Source organism: Natator depressus, chromosome 1, assembly GCF_965152275.1.
Source record: "Natator depressus isolate rNatDep1 chromosome 1, rNatDep2.hap1, whole genome shotgun sequence".
Lineage (NCBI taxonomy): Eukaryota > Metazoa > Chordata > Testudines > Cheloniidae > Natator > Natator depressus.
Window position 1 is genome coordinate 125,810,268 of NC_134234.1, and position 10,742 is coordinate 125,821,009.

At 47.4% G+C, this 10,742-nt stretch overlaps 1 long non-coding RNA gene across 1 annotated transcript; it reads left to right on the forward strand.

Annotated features, from left to right (window-relative positions):
* Positions 1–490: 490 nt before the first annotated feature.
* Positions 491–1,352, forward strand: LOC141983039 (uncharacterized). The gene is made up of 3 exons (XR_012638277.1): positions 491–540; positions 649–706; positions 1,264–1,352. It is a non-coding gene; the product is annotated as an uncharacterized LOC141983039 (long non-coding RNA).
* The last annotated feature ends 9,390 nt before the right edge of the window (positions 1,353–10,742 follow it).

The following is a 10,742-nucleotide window of genomic DNA, read 5'->3' on the forward strand; positions in this document are numbered from 1 at the left end:
GGTGAGGATGGTGAGTTCTGATTAATATGAAATGAAATAAAACCTCAGGAGTTTGCAGATGCTATTGGGCAGTTTAAATATAACCCCTGGAGTTGGTGGAACGCTATAGGCCAGTCTAAATATGGCCCAGGAGTTGGTTGAAGGCCACGGGGCACTTTTTCTAGAAATCACCCCCGTCCCACCAAACTTTAAGCATGAAAGAACATGTTTTTAAAAACAAAAACAAGCCCCAAGACATTCATTGATATCTGCAAAGGGCCCCTCACTTGAAATGGTTACTGTAAGAAGGCCCTACAGGGTGGGGGGAACAAAAAGTATTTGAACTTAAAAAAGAAAAGCAGCCCAATTGTGCAGAAAAACTTATTCCCCACCCCCGATCACAAAAGGGAATGCTAGGGAGGGGTGATCCAATCAACCTGCTAACTATTTTGAAACAAAAGAGTTAGGATGGTGTAAAAAAAAAAACAAAACCTCAGGTAGCTTGGAGACTGTCTCTTTCAACAGAAACTCTCTTGAATTGCTGCTGGGCTGCAAGTGGAGGTATGTTCCCTGGTTTTTTTTTTTAACTCTGAAAATATATATATATTATATAATGCCATTTTTTGGCCATGCTATCTTAGTAAATAATGGTGCATATCTGTATTGCAGTGTGATCTGTTTAGCATGGAGCCAGTAACTTTAAGTTGCAGTTCATCACCAGGCCAAGGTAAAAACCATTTTTAACTGTAGTTGTGCTTAATAACTTCAGGTATTACATAGGTTGAATAGGGATTTGGGAGCTAATACTAACTAACATTTTGGCTTGTTTTTCTTACCCCAAAGACCCCAAGCACACATGGCTGGGGCAGGGCGGGGGCCAGAACAACCAGGGATCTTTTTAAAAGCATGTGGGTTTATTGAAAAGTATTTTGTTGCAAACAGTGTTTTAAACTCTGTGTGTGTGTGTGTGTGTGTAAAACATAGGCGGTTTTTAAAAAGTATATGTCTACAAACTGATGGTGATGGTGTGTTTCCAATTAACAGGGTTTTTACTTTGCAAAATGAGATGTATTTTAAAAAAAAATATATTTGTGGGGGTTGTTTTCAAAGTGGTAGAAATAAACTCAAAACCTGTGATTGTTGTACAGCCTGAAATGGATTATTTTGTTTTAAAGCTATGACTTTTTTAAATAGAAAAAACACTCTAATGGATATTATTTTATTTTATTTTAAAGTTTACTAGACAGTTTCATGTGTTTTATTAGAATGTTGTTTGCTTTACAGCACGGTCAAAACTTGAGCGGGTAAAAATGCTCAAAAGAAAAAGGAAAGAGACAATTGAAAAGAAAAATTCACAAGTATCAGTGACAGATTGATGGATGAAGCCGGGTAAATATATTTTGCTTATTAGTCTGGTTAATTTATGTGGTTTTGTATTTTAAGTACATACATAGGTGTGGGTGAGAAAGCTGGCAAAGTTACATTTTTGTAAAATGCTTTTTTTCCCCCCTCCTGCCCCAAGCAGGCATATGCAGCCCTTCTGACAAGGCTGTAGTGGGAGCTACAAGGACCCCTCCCCGAGAACCACCAAAGAACCAGGAATCTGCTTTGAGACCTTTATCAACGCAAAACAGCACAAGAGTGCAGATGAAGCATCAGCCCAGTCCAAACCTCATTTACGTCAAACCCAAGGACAAAACAAAACACTCTGGTAAAAAACATCCATGCAAAGACAACTCCAGTTCCTCAGCGGCCACCGCCATGCCAAGCCCTGAGAAAACTGTGAGCGAAAACGCCCACATTCACAAACCCGGAACAGGCGCTCTAGGGATTGTGAATAAAAAAACAAGGATTGAAAACACCTGCGATGCCAAGGTATTGCAACCATGCAAACACAACTCCAGTTCCTCAGTGGCCACCGCCGCACCAAGCCCTGAGAAAACTGTGAGCGAAAACGTCCACATTCACAAACCCGGAGTAGGCACTCTAGGGGCTCTGAATGTGTGCAGAAACACACACATTCACAAACCCAGAGCAGGCACTCTAGGGGTTGTGAATAAAAAACTAAGGACTGACAAAGATCCCCCATATTCTAGTATTTGGGAAGAGTTTGATGCTTCATTCAGAAAACTGATGGACGCTGTATCTTCGGGGAGTCTAAAACTATGGCATTCTAAAAAGATTTGGAAAAAATACGACGCTTTGTTCAGAAAACTGATGGACGCTGAATCCTCAGGGGGCCTAAAAGAAAGGGGGGCTGGAAAGGGTGGCTCTGATCAGGCATGACTAGGTGTGGAAAGGGGTACCCTCAAGGGTGCACATCAGCTCGTGTGTAAACAAAAGGGCGGACGGCGCTTGGGGGATAAACAGATGGCTGCCAAAAAATTCCAGGCCAGGGTCGCTGTAAAAATTTTAAAAAGGGCTAAAGAGGTAATGAGGGAAAAAAAACAAAAAGAGATGCCCCCTACCAGAGGCTCTCAAACTGGCATGTCTGAAAATGGGGAGGCGAAATCAGACTCTGGTTTAGAAAATTCCCCAGAGTGCTCTCTAGACAGAGGCCCATCGACTCCCAATGCCCCTCACGGAGGCGTCTCAGAGTCTGACTCTCAATTAGTATCGGATGTAGAAGATGCCACTGATGGTTCCGTAGAGGAACCCCCAAGTAACCCTGAAAATGCAGAGGTGTATATGGAGAGAGTGAGAAGTTGGCAACGTGAATTACCTAGATTTGGGGGGTCGGTGTATTGTGAGGAGTTTCGTTTTGTCCATCTTGAGCAAATAAATTCAGCTCAACAGGCTGTTGAAGCCATACAGAGAGGGATACAGCTAGTTCTTGATGATGTTAATGGTAGGGTAGGCCCTGATGATTACGTACAGTTACGTTTAGAGAGCCGTCGTTTAACTAACCCTTTGTTTTCAGTCAGAAGAACTAGGGATGAGCTGTCCGCTGAGGATTTCTTGAACCAGACCTCAAAGCTGCTTCAGAGCAATAGAGAATTGCATTTCGATGGGACGTTGCGCCTTGTTGTGACAGTTGTAAAAAATAGGGGTGGGGGCGCTCAAAGAGTTTTAAATTCTATTCTTAGTAGTCAGATTATTCATAAAAAGAGACAATGTTTAGTAGACCTGACTTACACCGGTACCAATCTATGTTTTGCGGGAGGGCTCTTGGCTGTCATGGCCGGTCATAAACCTACAGATGCAGAATTGTTAGCAGAGGCGAGAAAGTTGCACGAGAAACTGGGGTGGTCAGATCAAAAAAAGGTTATGCTCACTGATGTAGCAAAGTTTGAACAGCATTTAGGAGTTAACATACAGGTGGTGCTGTATGCGGTGAAAGGTGGCTGGGGTTTTTTTAAAACGGGGGGCCCCGTGTACCCTAAGACTTATTTCATCCTGTTGCACAATGAACATTACTATGGGGTTCTGGATGTGAAAAAGTTGTTCGGAGCAAAAAATTACTGTGAGTTTTGCCACACGGTGTACAGTCACGACCATTCTTGCAGGTATCGTTGCCGTCTCTGCTTGAGCGCAACATGCTCTGACAACATGGGTGTGCAGCTGAGGTGTCCTAGCTGTAAACTGTATTGTCGGTCCAAAGAGTGTTTAGACAGACATGTCAACTGTGCGTCAAAAAACCAAGTTGAATGCCTGTCTAAAACTTTGTGCGGTAAGTGTCAGGCGTACGTGGACAAGCAGCACAGGTGTAAAGGGAGGCGCTGTAAGCAGTGTCAGGGTTTGATCGTTGGAGATGTAGACATTCACCTCTGTTTTATGGACAGCCTTAGAAAGCCCGAATCATCAGAAAAGTATATTTTTTATGATTTTGAATGCATGCAGGAGACTGGGTTGCACACTCCCAATTATATTTTTGCAATGTCCCTAAAGCCGGAAAAATCCTGGGAATTTAAGGGTGACGAATGTCTTTCTATGTTTGTTAAGACCTTTATTGGCAAAGAGTTCCGGGACTACACGTTCCTAGCACACAATTCCAAAGGTTATGATGCGTATTTCTGCGTTAGACAGTTACTGAAGGAAAAGATGTGCATAGAACTGATCACTCAGGGCAGTAAACTAATGTGTGTGGAAGTTAAGGCCCTTGGCATTCGTTTTATAGACTCTTTAAACTTCTTGCCCATGAAGCTTAGCAAGCTCCCACAGGCGATGGGGTTTGAAGGTTGCAAAGGGTATTTTCCACATTTTTTTAACACTTTAGAAAATCAAAATTATGTGGGGCCTATGCCCGGTGTGGAGCACTACGGTGTAGAAAGCATGATGCCCAGGGAAAAAGCAGTTTCTCGACTGGTATCAAGACCACAGCTCTGAGACTTTTGACCTGCAGAAAGAGCTTGCGTATTACTGCCAGCAGGATGTAAAAATTTTGAGACAGGCTTGTATCCTATACAGAAAAGAAATTATGAATATGACGGAGAAGGTCGATCTAGTAGAGAGAGAACCCGGTAAATTCACTGAGATAAAACTGTGTATAGATCCGTTCCGGTACATAACGCTGGCATCCGTCTGCATGGCTATGTACAGGTTTATGTTTTTGGAGCCTAACACGGTAGCTCTTCTCCCTCCAGACAACTATCACAGACAGAAAAAGAGATATTCGACCCCATCTATCCAGTGGCTGTTGTATATCTCTCAAAAAGAACATATACAAATACGGCACGCTTTACAGGGTGGGGAACTACAGGTAGGCCCCTACTTTTTAGACGGTTATGCCAATATTGACGGGGTACACACAGCCTTTGAGTTTAATGGGTGTTTTTTTCACGGCTGTGTCGCCTGTCATTGTGAAAAAGCACAAAACCCTATGATGGGTACAACTTTTGGGTTTCTTTATTACAAGACGCAGCTCAAGACCGACTATCTAAAACGGCTTGGTTTTGTAGTGAGGACTCTTTGGGAGCACGAGTGGGTGGTGATGAAAGAAACAGACAGGGAGCTTGCGAGCTTTTTAAACCGAGCACAGTTACCCCAGCCTCTCATGCCTAGGGATGCTCTTTTTGGGGGGAGGACGAACGCCATCCGTCTATATTATAAACCTAAGCCCGGGGAAGAAATCCACTATTATGATTTTACCAGCTTGTACCCTTTTGTAAACAAAACGAAAGACTACCCTATCGGGCACCCCGATATAGTTTATGACAAATTTGGACCCCTTGCAAATTATTTTGGAATTGCAAAAGTTAAAGTGTACCCCCCACGAGGCCTCTTTTTCCCATTGTTACCTGTCAGAGTGGGCGGCAAGCTTATGTTCCCGCTATGCTGAACCTGCGCGGAAACCGTGCAGCGGGAGACGTGCACCCACACTGACGAGGAGAGGGCCATCCTGGGGACTTGGTGCACTGTGGAATTGAACGCAGCCATAGCGAAGGGGTACGTGGTGGCTAAAATCTATGAAATCTGGCATTTTAATGAAAAATCTGATAAACTCTTTTCGGAGTACATAAAATTACACCTCCGCCAGAAACAAGAGGCTTCAGGGTATCCCAGCTGGTGCACAGACGAAGACAAACAAAATAAGTATGTTAACGATTTCTACCAGAAAGAAGGCGTGCTTTTACGCCGACACGAGATCAGGCTAAACCCCGCTAAACGCCAAATTGCTAAAAGTTGATAGCAGCAAGGGCCGGGTTCAGTACACAGGGGTTCCCTCTCATCAAAGCAAATACAAAACTGGCTCGAGCCCCCACCCAGTGACCTGGGAAAATCTTACACACCCCCTGGGCGCCTCAAAGAGGCAATACTTCCCCTCTCGCAAGCACAGAGTCTCGGTGTAGTAGAGAATCTTTAATAACATGAGGTAAACGACATCAGCCTTAAATTGGGAAAACACCACAACTAGTGTTCATTAACCAAACCATGAGCAAAGACCCACCCCAGAAAATTGGGCCACATCCTTTCCCTCGGGTTCTTGAGTCCCAGAACCCAAATGTCTCTTGAGTCCAGCAATCCTCAAATCACCCAAAATCCAAAAAGTCCAGCCCCAGAGTTCAAAAGTTCATCTGCAGAGTGTTACTCCCCAGTCTGGCTAAAATGTGCCTGTGTGTGGGGGAAAGAGGTAAGGGGTACCTTACGTGTCCTGCCCCACAGGGCTCTGCTCTGCTACGCTGTCTCACGAACGGCTCCGCTCCACCACGACCGGCTCCACTCTGCACAGCTCGCCGTCTCACGAACAGCTCTGCTCAGCTCGCCGTCTCACGAACGGCTCCGCTCCACCACGACCGGCTCCGCTCGGCACAGCTCGCTGTCTCACGAACAGCTCGGCTCAGCTCGCCGTCTCACGAACACACCGCTGTCTCACGAACAGCTCTGCTCAGCTCGCTGTCTCACGAACGGCTCCGCTCCACCACGACCGGCTCCGCTCGGCACAGCTCGCCGTCTCACGAACAGCTCGGCTCAGCTCGCCGTCTCACGAACACACCGCTGTCTCACGAACGGCTCCGCTCCACCACGACCGGCTCCCTCTGCACAGCTCGCCGTCTCATGAACAGCTCTGCTCAGCTCACCGTCTCACGAACGGCTCCGCTCCACCACGACCGGCTCCGCTCGGCACAGCTCGCCGTCTCACGAACAGCTCGGCTCAGCTCGCCGTCTCACGAACACCCCGCTGTCTCACGAACGGCTCCACTCTGCACAGCTCGCCGTCCCACAAACAGCTCTGCTCAGCTTGCCGTCTCGCGAACACACCGCTGTCTCACGAACGGCTCCACTCTGCACAGCTCGCCGTCCCACGAACAGCTCTGCTCAGCTCGCCGTCTCGCGAACGGCTCCGCTCTGCACAGCTCGCCGTCTCACGAACAGCACCACTGCACTCTAGATCTTCCGGCTCCCCACTACTTGACACAGTGCTCAGTGATTTCAGCTCTTAGTGATTTCAGCTCTCAGTAGTGGGGGCCTTAGTGCTGGTGCACCATAAGGCCAAAGTGAATGCAGCACAGTACCTGTAGCAAGACTCTTAATAGACCCAAAATTAGCTCTGACATTCCACAGTGGAGAGAGACAGAGGTGCAATTGGTGCTTCAGGCCCTCACAAAGGGGCCCACACCACCAGGTACTAATACCTGTCTCAAGTCTCTCTCCCTTCACAGAGTTTTGGAACCCATGTCCCTTGCCTAGCGAGTGCTACTCAGTTGATGGTGAGTCCCTCCATCATAACAAAAGGCCAAGTACAGTTCCAAGCACAGTTCCCATAATCAGGGTAATAACAATTTACTCTTCCCGCCCCAATAACAAAGACACTGGGGATCCCACAACAGCCAAAGTGACCATTTGGGCAGTTATGGCCTCATTCTAGGCGGGGTGGGTGTGCCTATGCAAATTGAGATCAGCCCCTGAAGTTCTTTTCCACTACTTGCCACACCTCACCACCAGATGTCAGGGTGGAGCCCATCCTGACTCTGCTTACATCCTCCCCCCAGCCGAGAATTTGGCGTCCCGACAAATCATACTCCCTTTATACCAACTCATTGGTTTCCTCCAAAGGGCCTCAGGAAGCCCACTTTGGCTTCCACAATCCTGTGTGCTAAATGTATTGGCTCCTCACTAGTCACCCCAGGTGCATCATAAGTCAACTGTTTTACTGGTCTTATCACCCTGTCTCGTCTATTGAGAATCTCTGTTGCCGAGGTAGGGGGAACATCCTCTTGATTGACGGATGGAGAGGCTTCCTTTGAGGGTCCCTTGGCTACTGGCGTAGGCCCCTGCACTCCTAGTTCTAACGCGGGAGGGTCCAAGGTGCCCAGGACATCCTCTACCTGTGTGTCTCCACTGGCCAATAACCTGTGTGTGTCATCACACGGGGGTCTCATCAGCGGCACAGGGGTGTCAGAAATGGGCCTAAATAATTCTGCCATGGGGTTTAGGGCGGAAGAGGGAAAACTCTCGTTTGGTTCATCTGATCGAGACTGAAATCTTGTCTCCATCCCAGGATACACCAGGGTTGTGTCTTCCTCCTCAGACTCACTCTCAGATGTGCAGAATAGGGGTAAGTTAGCTGCACGGGGCCCGCTGTCTGTGTTGGATGGCGGCTTTGGTCTAGCACCTCTGTTCTGCCCGGCTGCCCTGTCGTGGCCCGTCTCATAAGGGATGCTTACCAATTCCCCCACAGGGAGCAAAAGGTTTCTATGCACCGTCTTTATTTGCCCTGGACCGTCTTCAGGTTTGATCTTGTAGACTGGCAGATCTCCCAGCTTTTCCATCACCAGGTAAGGTATTGCCTTCCATCTGTCAGCTATCTTGTGTTTGCCAGCAATACCCAAATTTCGCAGCAGGACTCTGTCCCCCGGCTGGAGCTCCTGCGAACGCACTCTAGCATCATATCGATGTTTGTTGCGGTCTGCGTTTTTCCGAGCTGCAGCGGTAGCTAAGCGATAAGCATCCCGCAGCTTTTCTCTTAGTTGGGATACATACTGCTGGTGAGTTTCATAGCTATCTCCATCCTCTGATACACCAAAGCACAAGTCTATGGGTAATCTTGGTTCTCGCCCAAACATCAACAGATATGGGGTGACTCCCGTAGCATCGTTCTTTGTGGCATTGTAGGCATGCACCAGAAATGCGACATGCTGGCTCCAGGTTGCCTTCTGCTCTGGTCGCAAAGTTCCCAACATATCTAATAGGGTTCGGTTGAACCTCTCTGGCTGAGGATCACCTTGGGGGTGATAAGGCGTTGTCCTAGACTTTTTAATTCCTGCTATCTTCAGCACCTCCTTCAGAAGGTGACTCTCAAAATCCCGCCCCTGATCAGAGTGTATCCGAGCCGGGAATCCATAGACTGAGAAATATTTGTCCCACAATACTCGAGCGACGGTGGTGGCCCTCTGATCACGTGTGGGATATGCCTGTGCATACCGTGTAAAATGGTCAGTCACTACTAGAATGTTCCCAACATTCCTCTTGTCTACCTCTACAGACAAGAAATCAATGCATACCAATTCCAAAGGTTTGTTGCTGGTGATGTTCTTGAGATATGCAGCCCTCGTGGGCAGAGTTTTCCTTTGAACACATCGAGCGCAAGTCTCACATTTCCTGCGAACATCTTCAGCCATTCGGGGCCAATAGAACCTACTACGAATAAGTTCCAGGGTCCTCTCCATCCCTAAATGCCCAAAGTCATCATGCAGGGCCCTCATGGCCAGGGCTCTGTACTTTTTTGGCAGCACTAGTTGTGCTCGTTGTTTTTGTAAAGAGTCGGTGGTCATTCGGTGTAGCACTCCCTGAATCAGTTGTAGTTTGGTCCATTCTCTCAATAGTAGTTTACCCTCTGGGTTAGGTGGGACAACCGCAGCTGGGCTTCGCCCCTCCCTTTTGGCAAGTAGTGTATCACGAATGTCAATATCTTGCCGCTGGGCTTCTTGCCAGTCAGCCGCATTGAGCATGGGCAAAGGAGATTGGTCCAATGCAATATAGTTCACTGAAGCAGAAGGCATGCATTCAGGGGGCAGGCCCAAAGCTTCTGCAACACATCCTTGAAGGCTCTCACGGTCCTCTGGCTCTCGGCGACTCACACTGCAAATAGCTCTCACTCCATCTCTGGGTATCACAGCAACTTCTGGAGCCTGCGGACGCCTGGACAATGCATCTGCATCTACATTGCTTCTCCCTGATCGGTACTGAATGCTGAACTCATAGCTAGCCAAGGCGGCCACCCATCTCTGCCCTGTAGCATCCAGCTTAGCACTTGTTAACACATAAGTCAGTGGATTGTTGTCTGTCCACACCTGGAACTGAGCACCATACAAGTAGTCTCGAAATTTCTCAGTGACGGCCCATTTCAGGGCCAAAAATTCCAGCTTGTGGGTGGGATAGCGAGTTTCACTATCAGACAATCCTCGGCTGGCAAAGGCTACAGGTTTACGTTTGCCTTCCACTTCCTGGTACAGGACTGCTCCCAGACCCTCCAAACTGGCATCAGTATGCAAGATAAATGGTTTGCTTGGGTCAGCAAAAACTAGGACTGGAGCATGAGTTAGACAAATAATGATTTCTCGAAAAGCCCTTTCACATCTCTCATCCCACCGTGGCCCAAATGGTTCAAATGGGCCATAGTGTCTCTGCACGGGGGGCTTTGGGGACCTCCCCTTATTCTTGGACTTAGATTTGTTCTTGCTGGACTGATGTCCCCTGGTAAGATCATTCAGAGGCTTTACAATTGTAGCATAGTTTTTCACAAATCTGCGGTAGTAGCCACTAAATCCGAGAAAGGTCTTGAGTTCTCTGTAGTTACTTGGACGTGGCCATGTAGTGAGTGCTTCTATTTTATCAGGATCAGTACTCACACCCTCTTGGGACATGATGTGACCCACATACTTCACTGAGGTTCTGCAGAACTGGCATTTGTCAATTGAAAGCTTCAGACCATAATCCTCCAACCTATCAAGCACTTTAAGAAGTCTTTCTTCATGCTCCTCTAAGGTTCTTCCAAACACAATCAGGTCATCCAAATAAACTAACACTTGCAGTAAACTCATGTCTCCCACAACTTTCTCCATGAGATGTTGAAATGTGGCAGGTGCTCCAGAAATCCCTTGGGGCATGCGTTCGAACTGATAAAACCCTAATGGGCAGATGAAGGCTGTCTTCTCCTTATCCTCTTCTCCCAGAGGGATCTGGTAGTACCCACTTCGAAGATCCAACACAGAGAACCACTGGCTTCCCAGCAAACAGTCTAAGGCATCTTGCACTCGAGGCATAGTGTACTGGTCGACCACAGTACGGCTGTTTAGGGTGCGGTAGTCAATACACATCCGGAT